The sequence below is a fragment of the Delphinus delphis genome, chromosome 7, assembly GCF_949987515.2.
Source record: "Delphinus delphis chromosome 7, mDelDel1.2, whole genome shotgun sequence".
Taxonomy (NCBI): domain Eukaryota; kingdom Metazoa; phylum Chordata; class Mammalia; order Artiodactyla; family Delphinidae; genus Delphinus; species Delphinus delphis.
In genome coordinates, this window is record NC_082689.1 from 8,893,130 (window position 1) to 8,914,558 (window position 21,429).

A 21,429-nucleotide genomic window follows, 5' to 3' on the forward strand; every position below is an offset into this window, starting at 1 on the left:
CCGGGGTCTTTGCCTTGAAGTACCTTTGGGACTCTGTGAGGGTGCAGAGTGTGTTCAGGGCACAGCCCCATCCTGAGTGGGCAGGCCGATGGGGTTGGGGCTACAGGGTGGGCTTTCTCAGTGCCCAGCTGATGCCTCCGTGGCTCCTGGTAGCTGGACGGCACAGAGGATCAGCTGAAAAAGCCATGGTATCAATGATGTGAATGAGTGATGTTCAATTCCAAGGACCAAGTTCAAACATGTCACCTACTCAGGGCTCCCTCTTCCCTCGGTTGGGACACTTGGGGACTGTTATGGACTGAATGTTTGTGCCCCGCCCCCCAGTTCATATGTTGAAATCCCACCCTCTCCCCGCAATGTGATGGTATTAGGAGGTGGGGCCTTTGGGATATGATAAGGTCATGAGGGTGGAGCCCTCATGAATGGGATTAGTGCCCGTATTAGTGCCTGTATTAGTGCCCCTATTAGTGCCCCAGAGAGGTCCCTTGCTCCTTCTACCATGTGAGGACACAGTGAGAAGTCAGCAGTCTGGGACAAGGAAGACGGCTCTCACTGGACCCCAACCATCCTGGCGCCCTGATCTCGGACTTCCAGCCTCCAGAACTGTGAGAACTAACTGTTAGTTGTTTAAGCTGCCCAGTCCATGGTATTATGTTACAGCAGCCTGAACTAAGACAGGACTCAGTTTAGCAATTAGTTAGATTGAGAAAATGTTGTTTACCGAAGTTCCCCTTCAGAAAAGAAAGTATTGGGGAAAGTCTTTGGAGGTGAAAATGGGAGGAACTGTCCCAAGAGAGAAAGGGGCCAGGATCTATTGCCTCAGAAAAGGAGGAAGGAAGAAGGGAGACGGGAGAGTGTTAGGAAGCAGGAAAGAACGAGAAGGATGGCAGAGGGCATGTGTGACCTGGACGATCTCTAGTAAATGGTGAAAATCTTGCAGTGCCTGGCATGAGCAAACGCTGTGGAACCAGGGAAGGAAGTCGTGGTGGCTGATGGCCTGAAGCAGCACGGAAAAGAAAGATGAGGAAGGATGTGAGCCCTGGAGTGTGTGGCTGTCCTGGGGAGGGCCCTGTCCCCCTCAGCCCATGACACTGGGGTTCTGGTCAGGTTTATCCAGGCCCGCAAGGGGCAGGGAGCCGGGGTGACCCTGGGGGACTGGAGGTTGCCTGGTGCCTATAAGATGAGAGCAGGCCACGGTCACCCCAGGTGGGCTGAACACTGGACCCCCTGAGACCACCTCCCTCCCCTGGCCTGAGCTGGCTATGGCCCGGCCCTCAGCCCTCGAGGGTGAGCTACACTCAGGTCGAGCTCCCTGGGACCTTGGAGGCAGCCTGACTGAAAATGGTGAAATCTCAGCGCTGGGTTAAAAGGTCAAGGCTGACTCCTGGCTCCTACGCTGACCGCTGTGTTCTCATGGCCAAGTTACGTCGTTCAGTGCACCAGTGCCTCAGCTTTAAATGGAAATAACAGCTCTACCTGTGACGCAACAACACATAGAAAATGTCTGGCATGTGTAAGGGCTCCGTAAATATCAGCTCTTAGAACTGTGGTGAGGTGCTTTTTCTTTTTTTTAAACAAAACAGTGGCCAGTTGCTCTCTGGATGGCCATGGCTCTTAATGAGTTCTGTGTCATGGATTCCTCCTGCAGTCTGGGGAAGCCTATGCACTTTCCCCAGGATCATAGTTTGTTTTTTTTTTTTGCGGTACGTGGGGCCCTCACTATTGTGGCCTCTCCCGTTGCGGAGCACAGGCTCCGGACGCGCAGGTTCAGCGGCCACGGCTCACGGGCCCAGCCGTTCCACGGCATGTGGGATCTTCCCAGACCGGGGCACGAACCCGCGTCCCCTGCATCGGCAGGCAGACTCTCAACCACTGCGCCACCAGGGAAGCCCAGGATCATAGTTTTAAATGCATGAAGTAAAAGACATAGGATGGTAAAGGAAACCAAATATACTGAAATACAATGAACAGAATTTAAGAATCGTGATAGAGCAATATATGTGCTTTATCGAGGCCTTGGATAAAGGAGGTCTAGTGACAGGTTCAATAACTTATCATGATCTTGAATTAGTGATACGCTGAGCTGAAATAACATTTTAAAATATCTACAGCAATTGTGGTGCTATAGGAAAATAGTTGTGATTTCTACTGGTGACAAAGTCCCAGGCACCGTACGTACTACTGTGGTGTGATGCCTGTAAGCACAAAGGAAGGAAATGCTAGTTTCAATCAGTGATTCGTGAAAATAAATACCTAATGCTTTTCCCCAACCAGTTCATGACGCCGCCACTGGCTCTCACTCCTGATTCCCAGGTTAAGAGCTCCTGGTTGAGGCAGAGACAGCGATACCTGGAACAGACGTTCTTCCTCTGGAGAAGGATCAGTTGTGTGCCCTCTTTATTTTAGTTTTAGATTCATTTTTTTATTGAAGTAACGTTGTTTTATATCATCACATGTTTCACGTGTACATTATATTTCTACTTCTACATACCTTACAGCACGCTCACCACAAAAAATGGAGTTTTCATCCGTCACTGTACAGCGGATCCCCTTTACACAATTCTCACTCTCTTTCACCTCTGGTAACCACTACCCTGTTCTGTGTGCCCCCTTGGTTACGCAAAGGTGAGCCACCAGGGTGCCAGCCTCTTTCTCTTGGGGTGTGAGCTGTGGCGCTTAGCAGAAGCTGGCCCGCCCCTGCTGGTAGGGGTGAGACTCCCTGGGGCTCTCTGAAGACAGAAGCACCCACATCCCAGCCCTGACCTCTGAGATGCAAAGTCGGGCACACCTGTTCAGGTGAGCTAGGGTGATCCAAGGAGCAGTGGCAGGGAAGAGCAGAGAAGCTCTCCGATTAAATCACCTTGAGTGAAGGGGGATTTGGGCTGATGTGCTGCTCTCATTTCACAGGAGGAGGGCTGAGGCCGGTGTGGAAGGTGGCGTATGCTAATTACCCTTCCCGCCCAGCCTCCACGCCCCAGGGGCCGTGCTTTGGGCAGTGATGGCTGAGTGTGGGAAAGTAGACTAAGAAGAGCTGTAATCCTGCACCTAGTCCGTGAAGGGCATCCCACCCTCCAGGGTAGCAGCATCGTCTGCGAGCGCGAGCTTCAATAGCGACACCTTGTGACAGCCAGGAGCAATCGTAGCGGTGGGCTCTTGGGACCCTGATTCTTCTGGTGTGAAGAAACAAAGCTGACCTCCCCCTGGACGCTGAGATTTTTGAATAATATGGGGCAGCTCTCTTCGTGCCCCAAAGACACACGGGGACTAAAACAATGAATTGGGGCAATAAAGGAAATGTGAACATATTTGTAATCTAAGTTGGTGAAGCAGGTCATACCTGTTACATTATCGTCATATTATTATAGATGATATTTTAATTATTACTGTTCCTCCCATGTGCTGCTGTAATAAGTTCCATTCTCAGAGGATGACCTTACCTAACCTTACATGAAAGTTCTCGGGGGCACCTTATTGTCACCCTATAAAGCATCTCCAATCACGACAGCAGATACAGCCTTTGGTGAGCTTGAGAATTCAGGTTCCCAACTCCTCCAGCGCCCCCTCCCTTCTACTGCTCTCCCCACACTACCAGGCCATCTGCTTCTCATCATCAGTCGTTACTCGTTACTCCTCCTTTAACTGCTTGGCCACGTGATTTCTTCTTTGTTGGGATATTTACAATGAAACTGGGACAAGCTATAACTCAAAGAAGAACTCAAGATAGCAAAGGGGAAACACTTTCAGAAATACTCCCTATGCTTCTGAAATTACACAAACAGCCTGCATGGGTGAGGTACTGCCAAGACTTCCCAAGGCTGTGGAACATCTGGCATCAGAGCACCTGGGGAGGGGGCGGCACAGGCCGATGAGAAATCCTTGGGCAGAGAAAGGGGCTTGGGTACGTTTTAAGTTTCTGTACGTTATAATCCACTAGCCCTGGGCTTCCATAGAGTATCCCGCACTCCAATAGCCTATGTCAGTCGTCCTTTATGGGAGAAGGGAATTGGAGAGGTGTTCCATGTGGGTCAGATATACAGACTTGTAGGACCCAGGACCGTTTCCCCTGGGACTTCTAAGACTATTGTGGGGACGCCAGGGTTCCCACTGAATGTGGGATGAAATCACAAGTCTTTCTGTTTGGAGATTAAAGTAAGGGGGACCCCTGGACTTCCCTGGCAGTCCAGTGATTAAGACTTTGCCTTCCAACGCAGGGGGTGTGGGTTCGATCCCTGGTCAGGGAGCTAAGATCCCACACACCTCACAGCCAAAAAACCAAAACATAAAATAGAAGTAATATTGTAACAAATTCAATAAAGACTTTAAAAATGGTCTACATCAAAACCAGAATCTCAAAAAAAAAAAGAAAAGTAAGGGTGACCCCATAAAACAGAGGACTTGTCACTAGAAATAGATATGAACAGGACCTTGCCTTGGAAGGGAACTGTTTTACAGATGTGGAAACAGATGTGAATGGAGGCATGAGTGGCGGCAGCTCTCCGATTCCCAGGTGCGGGCTCTTTCCACGACAGCGCTCTGGGTCTCTGTGCCTGGCCCTCCCTCCCCTCTCTGAGATCCTCTCGGGGCTCTTCAAACACCCTGAGCCGTCACAGAGTGACCAGTCTGCTGCCGAAGTGGGCGCAGCCTGCCCTCCAGCCTCCCCCAGTCAGCACGTGGTGGAGAGCAGACTTCTCTCCTGGTCTGTTCCGCCTGATTTGGCCCTCCACTACGCAGCACACTGGGCACGGAGCTCTAAACAGAAACGGTCCTTCTTAATTGTCTCTCCCAGAGACGGCTCTCATCCCCTCTTTGCCTGCAGGCCTGGCACAGGCTGGGCGCACGGCGGAGCCGATAAACACCTGCTAGTTGACAGCTGCAACCATCACCATTGTCCCAGCCCTCACTTCAAACCAGGAGGCAACTGGAGGCTCGACTCCACCTGAATCCTAGGCCCCATAGCACCTGCTGGAGGTAACAGAGAGCCAGGGTTCCCCCCCAAAGCCCTTATCCCCAACCGGGCACAAAGGGCCTCACCACCCTCGTAGAAGTGATGATAATGCCCGGGTGCCTGGGATGTCCCACATCACCAGTTATGAATGAAGTCACATTTATCTTAAGGTTAAATAAAAACTCTAAGCCTCCAACATTACAGGAAGGGGCACTTATGGGGTAAGATGGCCAGTGATTGTGTCACACAGGGATTCCAAAAGTGCTGAATCTGAGTAACTGAGCCTCGAGCGGAGGTCATGGGGTTCGGAAGCCCCTGGTGGCTTAACTTGGCCCAAGGGATGGTGAGGACACAGACACCCAAGAGGCTAGTGAAAAGTTGAGATAAAAATGTTCCATAAAATGTGAAAGCGGAAGGGAGCAACATTTTCAAATTAATGCACTAGTTACCTTTTATGAAATTAAAATATGTCTTTAAAAACGCACCCATGAACGACTCCCTGAGACATTTGAACAATGGCACACACACCCCTAATAGGCTGTATATTCAGATTGGATCTTCTCATTTGAGAAAACTATTGCTTTTGCATACGCATCTTCTTAACGGCCAAGTGGGAGATGCCTCATACCCAGGCTTGCCCTAGGTTTGGGCAAATATGGCGTGTGCCCCCGGTTCCTGGAGAAGCCCAGGCCTGGGTAGGTGGAGCGAATCCAGACTCCTCTAATGGGACATGGAAGCAGATAGGGGTGGCATATCCCCGGAGACAATGTCAGGCCTAACGTCCCCCATCCCTGCCACAGCGGGGTGACCCCAGGGCCCAAGGCTGGGATGTTGCAGCAAGTTGCCATCAGTCCTCCCTCGGGGGAAGGAGGCACCTGCGGAGGGGGCCTGAGCGCCGGGCTGCTGCGCGTCTCATGCGCGACTTCCAGCTGCTCCTATTTACTTGCGGAGCTGGATCTCGTGTCTCTCGCTGGCAGCAAAGAAGCCTCCTGGCAGGAAATGATTCCTGCTCCAGGATGAGGAGGCCTGGCTGTGGGGAGAGGGGAAAGCGGGGGCTCTGCGTGCAGGCGGGACTTGGGGATCCTCTCTGATGGGACTGGGAAGGGAGTCGTGTATGGTCAGACACTCCCACCAGTCTCAGAGCCGCAGGGGTATAATCTCACCTAATCCCTTGGGAAACACTGGGTTAGGGTGTTTGGGACGAAAGCTCTCTGGGGTGGCGCAGGCAGCACAGCGCCCGTCGACTGCACCCGGGGATGGTGCAGATTCTTCCCTTCCGTGAAGATGAGGAGGTCGAGACCCCCAGGGGGCACTGGGGAGGCCCCGTCCACTGAAACCAGGGTGGTCTCCACGGCAGAGGTGGGGGTGGCAGGGGAGCTGCTCCGACTTCGCTGGTGCAGGTTAGCAGAGGCTGACGGAGGGTTCGGTCTACCCCGTGCCTGCGGTAGGGGCCACCTGGTCCAGATGTTGCCACCTGAAGGTCAAAGAAGTGATGGGACTCTCCCCCTCCCCCACATCTCCAGGGTACTCGTACCGCCCTCTGGTCCTGGCTTTGGACGCGCATCTCTCTGGGAAGACTTCCCTGACCCCCAGCCTAGATTAGGCCCTTCCTCTGTGTCCCCACGGTGCTCTGTCTTCACATGGATCTGGGGTGCATGAGGGTTGTTGGTTGTAGGGAACTCGCTCAGATCCCTTCAAGAAAAACAGATTTAGGGCTTCCCTAGTGGTGCAGTGGTTGAGAGTCCGCCTGCCGGTGCAGGGGACACGGGTTCGTGCCCCGGTCCGGGAAGATCCCACATGCCGCGGAGCGGCTGGGCCCGTGAGCCATGGCTGCTGAGCCTGCGCGTCCGGAGCCTGTGCTCCGCAATGGGAGAGGCCACAGCAGTGAGAGGCCCACGTACTGCAAAAGAAAAAAAGAAAAAAAAAAGAAAAACAGATTTATTATAGAGACTGGATGAGGATGATAGTCACACGCTTTATAATTTTACTACAAATCACTGAATCGTTAAACAAGGAAGAAAGGAAAGGAGGAGGAAGCTGTTTCATTGTAAGGATGCCCATGGAAATAAAGGCAACAGAACTCAGCTCCATTGCAGGCCCAAAGCAAGCCCTTCCTGGGCTGGGCCCCCGGGGCTATGGCTCAGTGCTTAGAGGGCTGGAGGCCCCAGAAGGTCTCCTGACTCTGCTCTCCCCTCCAGCCTTTCAGCTCTGTCTCCTGCCACCACTGTTCCAGCCAGCGGCCATGGTCTCTGCTGGCCAGTCCCCCTATATCAACCACTGGCAGCCTCAGGATGGTCAGGTGTTCACCAACAGGTCCAGCTGACCATGGTGGCGACTGTGGAACCACACAATGCACGACATGGTGGCCTACGGTGCCGGCTCAAGCCAGCAGCAGGCCCTCCCTGGGCTGGGCCCCGACAGGCGTCCTGAGGCTCTGTGTGTCTGTCTCTACCTCTACGCCTGGGGCTGCCGCCTGCGAAGTCTTATTGGAACACAGTCACGCCCAATTTAACTGTCTGTAGCTATAATGGCAGAGTTGGGTAGATACGACGGAGACTATGGCGTGTGCAAAGCCCAAAATATTTCTGATCTGGCCCTTTGCGGAGAAGATGTCCTGACCTCTGCTCTGAGCTACAAGCTCTTGAGGGCAGGGGCCAGGTCTTGTTCACCCCTAGTAAACACACTTAGAAGAATGACTGACACATAGTCGGAGCTCAACACATTGTGTTAAATGAATACGTGAATGGTGTCTGGGCTGAATCTGTTCAGGCTGCATCCCTCACTTTGGAACGAGGCACCCTCCTGCCCGTTGGACGGTGACCAACGGTGCCAGTTTGCCCAGCAATGCAGGTTTCCAGGGACATGGGACAGTCAGTGGGAAAGCTGGCAAAATCTTGGGCAAACCTGGACAATTTGCTCACCTTATGTTCAACAGCCTGGCCTCTTTCTATGCGGAATGCCCACCTGCTGCATTTTGGCCAACGAATCCACATGGGCTGCTGGCAGAACTCCATGCCGAGCAGAGACAGGTCCACGAGTAAGTGCCTACATAACAGTAACAGCTTCAAACAACTGGTTAGAAGAGCAAGGCCCGAGGATGGCAGCAAGGGGGCTGGGGAGGCAGCCGTGATGGGGATCCCGGGTGTTACTGAGTGAAGCAGCTGAGATCTCTTTGGGCCAGGATGTTGAAGAAAGTCTCCCGGGAGCAGGAGTCCAGCTGGGTCTTGAGTGGATGAGACGGAATCCATCACTGGTGGAGAAGAAGGAAGGCAATGACCTTACGGGTGTATGAGGCCCCCAGTGTCCATGTTAATTCCCAGGGAAAACTCAGGTGGGTCCCATGGCCGTTCCTGAGCCAGTTTCTGTGGCCAGAAGGTGAGGTGCTGACCAGCTAGATGGCCACATGCCCGTCTCAGAGGAGACAGTGGGGATGCTGATTGTGGCCCTAGGAGCATCTCGCAGAGTGGACGAGGTGCTCCAGAAAGGAAATTGAGGCGGCCTGGTTTGGGTTCCTTGGAAAGCAGAGCAAGAAGCAAAGCCACGGTGCCACTCCTTTGTTAGGGAGGGTGACCTCAGAGAGCAGGAGAGGGAAAGGGAGTGCGTCTGGGACGGAGAGGGAGCCAGTTCCGGAGTGTGTTATGCAGCTGAGTGCAGACTGGTGACAAATGTAACTGGTTGCTCAGTGCCCCAGGACCATCTTCTGAGAATCTGTCTAAGTAACTGTTTCTCAGCACAGTCCTGCAGAAGAGAAGGGAGGGAATTTGTCCACAGTCTCCCCTTTCTCGTTGGTTCACATGTAGGGTGTGACTTGGTGGGCTTTCCAGTTGCTCATGGGTGGATGTGGCGTCTCACACACTCATGCCCAGGGCAGCCCGAGAGGCAGGAAATGTATAGCGCGCACCCGAGGCCAGAGGCTGCTCAGCTGAGGGGGTCTGAGTCCACACAGAGGCGGTGATCTCAGCAAAGGCTGGGGCTGGTGGCCAGTGACCCACAGATAAGCGAGAGGGTCCAAAGTGGCCCGAGAGGCGTCGGATCCAGAGGGGACTTGAGAGTGTGCAGTGAGATAAGACTCGAGTGACCACTGTCTTCCTCCACACAGTCTGGTCTCCCGCCTCTACTGAAGCTGAGACCAGGGCCAACTGGCATTTGCACAGAGAGACAACCAGGGCTGGAACGGTCACTGGGTCATGGGAAGGTCAGCTGTTTCTCGCAAGAACCAAGGGACAGGCTTTAGCTGCCCCCAGAAGAAAAGGCAGGATGAGCTCCTCTCGGGGGAATCCAGAGAAGTCTGGAAAGGTTGCTCAGCAGATATTTAATTAAGCTGGAATTTAATTAAGCTTGAAGGAGTCATAAGCCCCGGGACCCTCGTCATCTCACGTGTAATGCAGAGGTTTGAGCAGAGCATTCGGGTTGGTGATGTGGGAATTCAGAGTTAAGTAGTGAGGTTTGAAATTTTGCCAAAGGACCTGGAGGGGCGGCAAGACGATGGGAGGCTCTGCCCAGCCCCGGCTGTGGGTTGAAGGAGGGGGAAGGATGTGGTCTCAAGTCCCCACCGTGCAGGACTCTGCTCATCTCACTGTGTCCCCGTCAAACTCCGGCCCTCCTTTCTCAGTAGGAGCCAGAGGTCATGGAATCCGAGGAGCGGTGTCCCATCCCTCGGCCTTGAGGGAGGATGAGTGTGTGAGGGTGGCCTTTGGTGGCTGTCTGTGGGGTCTGATCACCATCTCCTTGCGCAGGAACGGCCGAGGCTTCTGTCTGATGGGAACTCGGCCAAGGTCAAAAAGGAAAGTGAAACAAGTAATATCACAAAACTGTGAAAACATCTGGTCTTGAGGACAGAGGGTAACCTTTAATATGAATCCAACACACAGGTCCCCTGCTTTGCTTTTTTGGGCCACACCCCATCCCTCATGATACCCTGGACTTCCCCGTCATAACGGCACAATGCCCGATAACTTCCGGTTTGTGCTCTCCTACCAGACCTCGGGCTCTAAGAGGGCAGGGCCCGTTTCTTGTTCACAATCCCATGCCCAGCGCCTGCCACACTGCAGGCTCTCAACCATGCTCCGAAAGCCCGTGTTTCGTATCTTGGTCTAGATAGCAGGCCTACCCAGGCCGAGAGGCTGGCTATGAGGTCTGTGAGCTCCCAGAGGGCAAGGCTGTGTCCTGCTTACCTCTGTTCCCATTCCCTGGACAGGACCCAGCACACAGGATGGCTCAGAGCCGTTTACCGAGTGAACGACTGACATCATCTCCTCACTCAGCGCCTTTTTGGTTCCGTCCCAGCCTGCAGCCCGGGTGAGCCGAATGATGTGCAGAAGGCCTTCTCTTAACGGCTTGGAAAACTGGGACGACACCCTCTCTGTGCAGAGGCGGGACTGGATGCGGTGAGGGTGTCCTCTCGACCCGCTGCGGGCAGCGGTGTGGGGTGTTCTCACTTGCTGGGTGCCCACTTGCCCCGAGGAGGGGCGGCCACGCGGCTGCCTCACAGAACTCGTGGAAGACGGCCCTCCTGAGCCAGGGCATAGAAGCCCCCAGGCTCGGGACTGCCCGAGGGGGCCCCTGGAGCCCGAGACTTGGTGCAAGTCACTGAAATACTGTTTTTTCCACCCAGAGCTTGTCCCAGTTCTGGTCAATGCGAGTTGCATTACCAGCAATGACAGACAAGAGCACAAAGCCAGCTGGAGGAGAGCCAACTGGAAACGTTCCTGGTCTCAGAGGCACGATCTCTGCTCAGCAAAGCCTGGCCCTGGAGCCTTGGTGACAGAGGTCTCCTGGGTAACGGTGGCCAGAATGAGGAGCTCAGGCCCTACGGGGGTCTCTGGAGCCAAACGGGCAGGCTGTGTGGGGCGGCTCTGCGGTGACAGGTTCCCCGAGGGGAGAAACCACCTGGGGGGGTGCTGGGGCTCCATCCGCACTGCAGGCCAAGGAGGTGGGTGCGGCCTGGGTGGTTAGGGGCTGAGATGTCCTCCGTGACACCTGGGGGATGGGGGCTCTCCTGAAACAGAATGCATCTCACCCCTCCAACCCCACATTGTAAGGTCTCCAGTCACCACAGCCCAGGCCTGCCCTGCCTCCCAGGAACAGGGCATTTCTGAACACCTAGAGAATCTGGTTTTCCCATTTCTTTTGAAACGGGACAAAAGGAATTTTGCTTCCCAGCCTGATTAGAGCTGCCCCGTTTCTCACACCATTTGGTGTTCCATCAGATTGCTGCCAACTACTCCTAACCGCCTGGGTCCAGAGGCCTGATGATGCCCCAGGATGGGTCAGCTGTGCCCCTGCTTCCTGCAGAAATGACACAGCCTCGGCCCTGCAGAACGGAGCCTCGCTGCACTGATGAACTGCCAGGGCTGCCCAGGCAGAGGCTGGGGTAGGGGGTGGTCTGTCCTCTTCCAAGCCTGGACTCACCACTTCTTTCTCTTCTCTGGATTCATTCTCTCCCTCTCCAGCTAACTTTACCACGAAGAGACCTGTGGAGGCCCCCAGGAGGTCGGTTATAGTTTTACAACAATAAATCCCTCTCAATTAGTGGGAGCCCATGGGGAGGGGTTTGGGGTTGGGAGGGGTGGGCAATGTCAACATCGTTCCACAGGATGTGTCCCAACCTAGGGAAGCTGATAGCCTAGACGCCCCCCCCCCCCCCACCAAGTGGCGCCAGGAAAAGACCTTCCAGGAGTGAAGCCCAGACCCCCAGGCACTTTGCTGCATGTCCAGGAGAAGGGGAGGAAGGCCTGGGGGGATCTCCGGTGAGGACCCTAGAGGCCAGAGACCAGAGACAGGAGACGTCAGAGGCAGATGCCAAAAGGACTAACGGTGGGAAATGTTTTCCACCGTCTTCTGGCGTAACGTGTGCACAGGATTGTCTAATATTAACATTGAATTCTTTTGAGCCATGGGCTACTTGTACATTCTTCCAACGATTGTGAGCTCAAATGAGAGCTTATTTAATCCTATCAGTAACCAAACGAGATAGATATTTTTATCTCCAGTTTACAGAGGGGGAAAATGAGACTTGGGGAGATTAAATAACTTGCTCAAGCTCACTGTGGTAGTTTGTATCCAAAGATGGCCCCAAACAACTTCACCCCTTCATGTACATGGGTGCTACTTCTCTAAGAGATGGAGCTTAGGGGCTTCCCTGGTGGCGCAGTGGTTCAGAGTCCGCCTGCCGATGCAGGGGACACGGGCTCGTGCCCCGGTCCAGGAGGATCCCACATGCCACAGAGCGGCTGGGCCCGTGAGCCATGGCCGCTGAGCCTGCGTGTCCGGAGCCTCTGCTCTGCAGCGGGAGAGGCCACAACAGCGAGAGGCCCGCGTACCGCAAAAAAAAAAAAAAAAAAAAGAGAGAGAGATGGAGCTTATGTCTCCTCTTGAATCTGGGTCAGGCTCAGAACTGCTAGACCAATAGAATGAAGAGGAGATGATGTGCTGGGACCTCCAAGCCCAGGCATTAAGAAGGCTTAGGAGCTTTGGCTTCCTCCCTTTTGGAACCCAGCCTCCATGATGTAGGGAAGCCCAAGCAGTCAGGTGGAGAGGCTTATTTGGAAGAGAGTCAAGGCTCTTGGCTGCCTGCCCCAGCTGAGTTCTGAACTCATGTGAAACTATTTTAGAAGAGGATCTTCTTTCCCCCATTAAGACAACCCAACTCATGACACATAGGGCGAAATCAAGCCATCTCCACTGAGCCCTGCACACATTGTAAAATCCTGAGTAAATACCTGTTATCCCGAGCCACAGGTTTTGCAGTGTTTATTACTCAGCAATAGATAACCAAAACAACCACACAGCCAGTAAGTGGCAGAAATGGGATTCAAACCCAGGTCTGGTAGTCCAGAGTTCACTCTCTAACCACTGTCTCCCATGGCTGACCTGCAACCACTGATGTGCAGGGCATCATCTGACCCATCTCCCCGAGATGAGGCTGGCAAACTTCCTTTCACATCCAAGATGCAGGCTGGGCACCCTCAGTTTCCAGGAGCCCTGGAATGTCAGAACCTTCCCCCTCGCACAGCTTCTGGAACTCCCAGCCCAGCCTGGGCTGGGTGCAAAGAGATGGCCTCAGGTCAGACTCACTGCTCCAGTCCCTCCGCAGTCACAGAACCAGCTGCCCAGGATGCCCACGGGGGCCCTTCCCCCTTCTCCCCGCATCCCCCCTCTGAGTGTAGATGAAGAGCCCACAAGCTGAGAGAAAAAGAAGTCAGAGGCAAGTGAGGTTGCCCTGGTGCCCCTGACCCTCATCACCTGAGGTCAGCGCCAAGGAGGAGACTTGTTACACCCCTTTGGGATCTGAGAAGAGGGGGATAGTGCCCCCTAGACAGACATTCCAAAATAAAGGGCTTGGAAAGGAGATGGCCCCAAACCAAGCCTGCAACCTCAGGATGCTACCTGGACAGAGCGTCTCTAAGGAGAGAAGATCAGCCTCCTACATACCTTGGCCTTTTGCCAAGTGAGAGGGGCTTCCCTGAGCGTGCAGAGAACTTGCTATGTGTCCTCTGTGGCTGGGATAGGGGACCCTGAGGACCTGGTGTGTGACAAGCACGTGTAGAGGCTAGCGGTGATGGGCTGTGTCTAGAGCAGCCCTAGTGGAGCACAGAGCAAGGGGAGCTGGCTATGCCAGGAATGCCCATGCTGCAGAAGCATGGCATCAAAGGGTCCATGAATGTCTCAGGAGCTGGCCTGGGATGGTTAGACCCAGCCCTAGAAGTCTGGAGCTGGCGGAGAGATCACCTGTGCTGAGATGCAGCAGGAGGTGAGGATTGGGGAGATCAAAAGCTCCCACAGGTGCTGAAGTCTCCCATCGGTGGCCTCTCCGGCCCCTTGTCTCCTCCCTCCGTTACCCAGCAGCCCGGGGCGGGGAGGAGTGGAAGCACGAGGCGGGGGGTGGGGGGGGTGGGGGAGCTGCTGGCAGGGCTCTCCCTGCCTGAACCGGTGGGGCTTCCCTGTGGCGCGGGTCTCCACGGTGGAGGGGACAGCTCCAGCTTCCGTGAACTTTGGAGTCTCCACTGTTTTGCATAACTCCACGCTGTAATTACTGAAATCGGATTTTTGTGGCTAAAAGTGACCCAGAGCATTTTTATTATCTTGGATTGACCTGAAAAACCAAGAAACTGACCTTAGATTTCATCCAGGGTTGAGGGAGAACTGACCCCACAGAGCAGGTTTGAAAAGGAAAGGGGAGAATGAAGTGGTTTTCTGAGTTTACCCACAGGGCTCTTCTGCTCAGTAAAAGTGTTACACAAACAAGGAAGAATTCTGGCTAATTTAGCCAGAAAGGGATTCATTGATAGGATACTGGGTAGCTCAGAGAATCACTGTGGGCTCAGGAAGCAGGTCCAGCAACTACATGGTGACAAAGGGAACTCCGGAGAGGACGCCACCACCTCCCTCTGCCCACAGGGCATTGGGTGACGCAGTCTTCGCATGTTCCTAGAAATTACAATAGGAGGCAGCCGCCACCTCCCATCAAAGCCCTGTTGGTGGGGAAAATGCCAAATATAAGCCCGTGACTCAGATACTGGGCCCTGGAGCGGGGGAGCAGGCAAAAACCTATGAAAAGGGTGAACCCTTAATTGATCGCCCTTAAAATGGAAGTAACAGCTGCATTCACCCCCAAATTATCAAGATGACATTTTCTGCCACCAGGCTAAATGAGGATTTGAGAACTAGATTGTTCTACAAGATAGATTATTATAGAAAAATAAAGATACTTTCTTGCATGACTGAGTTTGCAGCTATGAGATTCATATTCACCCCAGAGACGAGGCAAGAAATGAACAAATGAATCAACGCAAGTCCCTGGCATGTGCTTGTACACAATGGATCCTGGCTCAGTAAGTGTTGGACAAGGATGCTGGTCCAAGTCATGGTCTACCCGTCCTCCCCATCCCCCCCGCCCTATTATCTCACTGCTGCCCAGTTAGCGGCAGGGCCTTCACTCCCGCGGGGCCAGACAGGACATGTGAGCACTTGTTCTCACAGGTAGTAGGCTCTCTCTGTGCTCCGGGAGAATACGCAGCACAGAGCAAGGGCCAGGAGACCCAGGCTCGGGGCCTCACCGATGCTCTGGACCCGCCCTCCTGGATCGGCACCACCCATCCCTGGTGCCCCCAAGCCCTGGACTCCAAGCCTCCCTTCCAGTCCCTCAGCCTCCCTCAGAGGACTCAGCCCCGGGAGGGCCGTAGGTGCCATGTCCTCTGGCCCATGGAGGGCGTACCTCTTGTCCCTGTTGCATTTTGCCCTCCCCACCCCCCCGCCCCCGCACCATTCTTCCTCACCATCCTTCAAAGCTCAGAGGAGTTCCCGGGAAGCCTGCCCTGGTCACTGTTTGGTCTCTCTCCTCTGAGCCCCATGCTGCCAGGCCACATGCAAACCAGTGTTCTTAAAGCTGGAAAAGACTTAGTCTTTTCAGAATGACTTAGTCCAAACTCTCCACTTTAAACAGGGGCAGGTTGAAACCCAGAGACAGTGTTAACTCACTGTAGCTGTACAGCCACACCGGTGGTCAGTGGCAGAGTCCAGACCCCTGGACCTCCAAACTCCAGTGCCCCTTCTCCCTCCTGGGATGCTGCATGCACTGCCTCGTGTGTCTGCTTCATATGTGGGTGCTGTGCCTCCCCACAAGGGCACATCCCATGGGGACGGTCTCTTTCTCCTTCTCAGGTGGACGGCAGGTGGTGCCCAGAGCCCACCAGGCATCCCCAGGGTGGGCAGAAGCCAATCCAGCATTCCCTCCCTAAGCATGTATTGATGCTCTGAGGTCCCAATAAGTAAGACTAGCACCAGTGGGTGGTAACTCCTTCAGGGGGGAAAGCTGAGAATGGTTTCCATGGAGACCGCCCAGGCTCTGGTTTCCATAGCAACGCTTGCAAGAGGTTACAGCGCTTCCTACTTATGTCAACTTAACATTTCCAACTGTTCTAGTCTTCAGGCCAAACCTGGGACTAATGCAGAGCTTCCTTTCTGGGACGGGTGACAGACCTCAAGGGCCAGAGGGGAAACAGGTGAAACACTGTGCAGTTAGCTGACAGTGAGGCCACCTCCTCACCTAACAGGCCCTCCTCCATCCCAGCAGCAGGGTATATATATGCGGAGTCATACACACACTTAAGTGATAAAAAGAGCACATCTTCATGACGTGGAAGGATATAAAGTCTTACAGCTCCTATGCACCTCCATAGAGCTAGCTTCTAGAAAGTTCATAAATGGTATATGTGTGTGTATATATATATAAATATATATATATATTTTTTTTTTTTTCCTTGCTCAGCCACCTGCTTTACGCTAATTATAGATCTTGGAGAACTTTACACATCAGCACAAATAGATCTACTTCATTCTTTGTAATGGCAACAAAATATTGCATTTCTCTTTTTAAAACTAATTCTTCATCTGAAGGTCTTTGGTTTCCAGTTTCTTGCTATTACAGCAATAAACATCCTCGTACATATATTTCTGTATACTTGTTTGAGTATACCCATAGGGTAATTTCCCCGGGGTGAAATGGCTGCGTCACACACGTTGCATTTTACAATCTGAAATTTTACAATGTGATTCTTGTCAAACCAATTTACTGCCACTATTTTTTTTTTTTTTTTTTTTTTTTGCGGTATGCGGGCCTCTCACCGTTGTGGCCTCTCCCGTTGCAGAGCACAGGCTCCGGACGCGCAGGCTCAGCGGCCATGGCTCATGGGCCCAGCTGCTCCGCGGCACGTGGGATCCTCCCGGAGTGGGGCACGAACCCATGTCCCCTGCAGCGGCAGGCGGACTCTCAACCACTGCGCCACCAGGGAAGCCCCTACTGCCACTATTGATACAAGAAGACTTATACACACTTGGGAAGACTGGGCATTATTAAACTTAAACAAAACAAAACCACAAAACCAATCTCTCCTAATCATACTATGAGACCAGCAAAACTTTAACACAAAAGCCTGAAAAGGACAGTATGAAAAAGGAAAATTACAAGGTGAATTCCCTTTAAAGTCAAGAATAAAACAAGATTTGTAACTATTTCCATGGTACCAGAGCTCCTAGTCAGGGAGGTAAGATAAGAAAAAGAAATAAAAGTTTTAATTATTTGAATGGAAGAAACAAGATCTATTTATAGTCAATACAATTGCTTATATCAAAAACACAAAAGGATCGTTGGGTAACCTCTCAGAATAAAAAAGACGGCTTGGCAAATTTGCTGGATCAATAGTCAAAAATAAATTACATTTCTACACACTAGCAACAAAGAGTTATAATTATTAATTATAATATCAACAGTATAAGAGATTTAGGAATCAATGTAATGAAAACTGTGCAAGACCTCTATGAAAAAAGTATGAAACTGTATTGGAAGATATTAAAAATCCAAATAAATTTTTAAAATACCACGTTCATGCATCAGGACACTCAGTATTATAACAATTTCAATTCTCTCCAAGTGGATCTATAGATTTAATAGGAGTTCAATAAAAACCTCAACAGAACGTTTTGTAGAACTCGATAAATTGTTTCTGAAACGCATATGATAGCAAAAGCGTAAGAACAGTCATGGCGCTGCTGGAGGAAATTAAGGTGGGAGACGCGCACAGTCAGATGTGCACGTCTTATTTTAACTGTGGTTATGGCTCAAATAATAAACCCAATAGGACAGACTAGAGAGCCCAGAAATAGACCGTATGCATATGGAAACTAGATCATTGCAGGCACACACTGCAGCTCAGTGAGGAAAGGAAAATAATCCACGTCGAAGAGAACAAATGATTATTCCTACCTCACACCATACCAGGGAATAAATTCCAGGGGATTTTAAAATGTAATATATAAAACTTTAAAAGGAATAGAAGAAAATATAGGATAATCTCTTTTCATTCTTGGGATAGGATGGATTTCTGAAACAAGGTGCACAAAACCCTAACCAAAAATAAGAAGATGGACACATTTGACTACATTAAAATCAATAATTTCTGCTTAGGAATTCCCCAGTGGTCCAGTGGTTAGGACTCCGAGCTTTCACTGCCGAGGGCCCAGATTCAATCCCTGGTTGGGGAACTAAGATCCTGCAAGCCATGTGGCATGGCCAAGCAAAAGACAACAACAAAAAAATCAATAATTTCTGCTCATCAAAGAGGTCACAACGAAAAGTGATAAGACAAGCCACAAAGTTGGGTAAGGTATTTGCCACACATCAATGATAAACTATATAAAGAACTTCTACAAGTTAATAAGAAGAAAATGAAGCATCCAATAGAAAAATAGGCCAGAGAACACAAACAGGCATTTTATATAAAAGATCCAATACACATATGAAACTTGACTCACTTTCCTAGTAATCAGGGAAGTGATAATTAAAACCATAATGAAACACCATTTTACTCTCAATCCATGGACAAAAAATCCCAAGTGTTGTTAATATTAAGTGTTGGCAAGAACTTGGAACAAGGAGGATGCCTATGCAGTACAGGTGGGAATGTGAATTGGTTCAACTCATAAGAAACAATCTGGTAGAGTTTTTTTTTTTAATATTTATTTATTTGGTTGCGCTGGGTCTTAACTGCGGCAGGCAGGCTCCTTTAGTTGCGACTCAAGGGCTCCTTAGGTGCAGCACGTGGGCTCCTAAGTTGTGGCATGCATGTGGGATCCAATTCCCTGGCCAGGGACGGAACCTGGGTCCCCTGCATTGGGAGCACGGAGCCTTAACCACTGTGCCACCGGGGAAGTCCCCAATCTGGTAGCATTTTTGTGAGTTGGCCATTTGCATACTATGTGGCCCAAAGATTCCTTTTCTAGGGAATACAGGTGCATATTAATAGAGAAACCCTTGCAGAGGTGACCAGAAGCCTTGTAGAAGCAATGTTCATTAACGCATTGCTGTAATAATAGTAAAAAGTCAGAAAGAACCCAAATATTCATTGTTAGAATAGGCAATTAAATTATATATTCACATAGTGCATTGATGCCTAGCAGTACAAATGAATTAAATACTATTACAGGTGTCAACATGGCTGAACCTTAGAAACACAAGGTTGAGGGGAGGAAAACAAATCAGGGAATAATCCATGTATTTTATTACTACTTTTGTATTATTCAAATCCAAGCAAAACTACATTAAGAGCTTCATAGATATGTGGTTATAAAGACTTTTTTTTTTTTTTTTTTTTTTTTTTTTGCGGTACGCGGGCCTCTCACTGTTGTGGCCTCTCCCGTTGCGGAGCACAGGCTCCGGACGCGCAGGCTCAGCGGCCATGGCTCACGGGCCCAGCCGCTCCGCGGCATGTGGGATCTTCCCGGACCGGGGCACAAACCCGTGTCCCCTGCATCGGCAGGCGGACTCTCAACCACTGCGCCACCGGGGAAGCCCTGTAAAGACTTTTAAAGCAAAGCAGAGAAACTCAGGATAGGAGTTACCTGGATTCGTTCATTAATATACAAAGATTGGCTTAATAGATGGAAAATTGGTATATTTTCATGATCGTCTTTGGATCTAAAAATAGATATATCTTTAATGTCCCTCATAGGATATAGAAGTGGGGGGGGGGGGGAAGTAGAGGCTGGGATGATGTGGGAGCCTCTGAACATGGGAGCCAACAGTTCGTTTCACCCCTGAGCATGAATGCTTCTCCCCATATTGGGAGGTGGTCTACTTCTCCTCCTCCTTAAATCAGGGCTACTTTGGTGACTTGCTTTGACCAATAATGCACTAAAGTAATATTCTGGATCTTCAGATTCCAGGCTTTGAAAGGACTGGCAGCTTACCCTTCCCCTCACTTGGAGCTCAGTTGCCAAGCTGTAAGGAAGGCCAGGGTATTGATTGGCACTCATTTGTAGCCATACCCTGGATGGCAGGGGCCATTTTGGATGGCCCAGCCCAGCGAAGCCTCCAGCTGAGTGCAAAGCACGAGGCAGCCCCTAGCCCACCAGGGCTAACGTCAGTCAGTGTGGAACTCAGCCATCCTGCAGAATTAAGTTCTGGGGTGGTTTGTTCTGCAGAAGCAAGGGGAGAGGGACACGCAAAGAATTCAGTGATATTGGCAGTCTTGTTTCATGGGTTGGCTGTGGGGTCACCGTACTTCATAACTTACATGCTGGTGACTTAGATAGGGTATTCTGTACGTATTAAGTGCTTCACAATATAAAATATGAAAAAACCCCAACTTATCAGATTGTATCTCCCTAGTTTTGATTTGTATTTTCTATGCAACTGTGATTAAACATCTGTTCACGTTTGAGCAACGATCCGTTTGTATTTCCCTGTGAACTGCCTGCTCCTATTCGTTGCCCCTTTATCTATTGGGTTATTCATTTTTTCATATCGATTTATAAGAACTTAGCATATTAAGGAAAATAGCCCTTTTATGCCCTGTGTTTCTAAAATATCTCCCCCAGTTTGCCACTTATAAAACTTTTGACTTTGTGGTATGTTCTGTTGCACAAACATTTTAATTTTTTATTAGTCCCAGTTATTATTACCGGTAGGTGTCATGCTTAAAAAGACTACCCTCCTTCAAGATGATCTTTTAAATCATCTCAAGTACTTTTAAGATTTCATTTCATACTTAAAACCTTTGAATTAATTTTGTTCCAGGGAAGCAGGACCCAGGTTAATTTTTTTGTCAAAATGACTAGCCAGTTGTTCCAATAAAAAGAACCCACACGTACCCCACTAACCTGAATTTCCTTGTACTTAACTTCTGGGCACTCCACTGTGTCTCATTGATCTTTGCTACACCAAAGTCTTTAATTCTACTAGGTTTTATATTTGGAGACTGCTCTCCACTCCCCCCCCCCCCCGGCTTTTCAGGATTTACCTGGCTATCCCCATGTTTACTTTCCTCTAATAACGGAATGTGTCCGTTAAAGAATAAGCCCTGTTGGCATTTTAATTGTGACTGCGTCGCATTTAGATTGGGAAATGTAACAGAACCCAACATCTCTGCAAGATTGCATTTGCATCTGAGGACAAGGCGTGTCTGCACTCATTCGAATCTTCTACGTCCTTCGCAGGATTACCTAGTCTGTGAGCCAAGGGTGTAGGCACCCATCCTTGCCCCCACGGCAGGACCCAGGTCGTCCACTCAGCTAAGGCTCCAGGCAGCTCCCACACCCTTCTTCTCTGCAGCATGTGACCCTGTGACTCATGTCAAACCCTACCTCAGATCCACCGAGATGGTTACTAATCGCCCAGAAAGTGTGGCGACACCGTCCCTGTGCTTAAGGACAAGCAATAATGATGTCATCTTCCGTGTAGAACTGAACCGGTGGTTTAGAGGCACTTAAAAGCAGCCAGGCCTTGGGCAAGTTGCATGATCTGCGGTCCCTTTCCTCCTCCCTTGCCTGTAAACTGAATCTACCTGGCGGGGAGTGACAGAACGAAGGGGACACCTACGTTCCATGGCTGAACCTCGGAGCAGGCCCACCTCTTCAGGGGCCAGATGCCAAGCCCTGTGAGTGAGCGTCTCCTTCCTGCCGCTCCCACCACGCCCACCTGCCCCCCC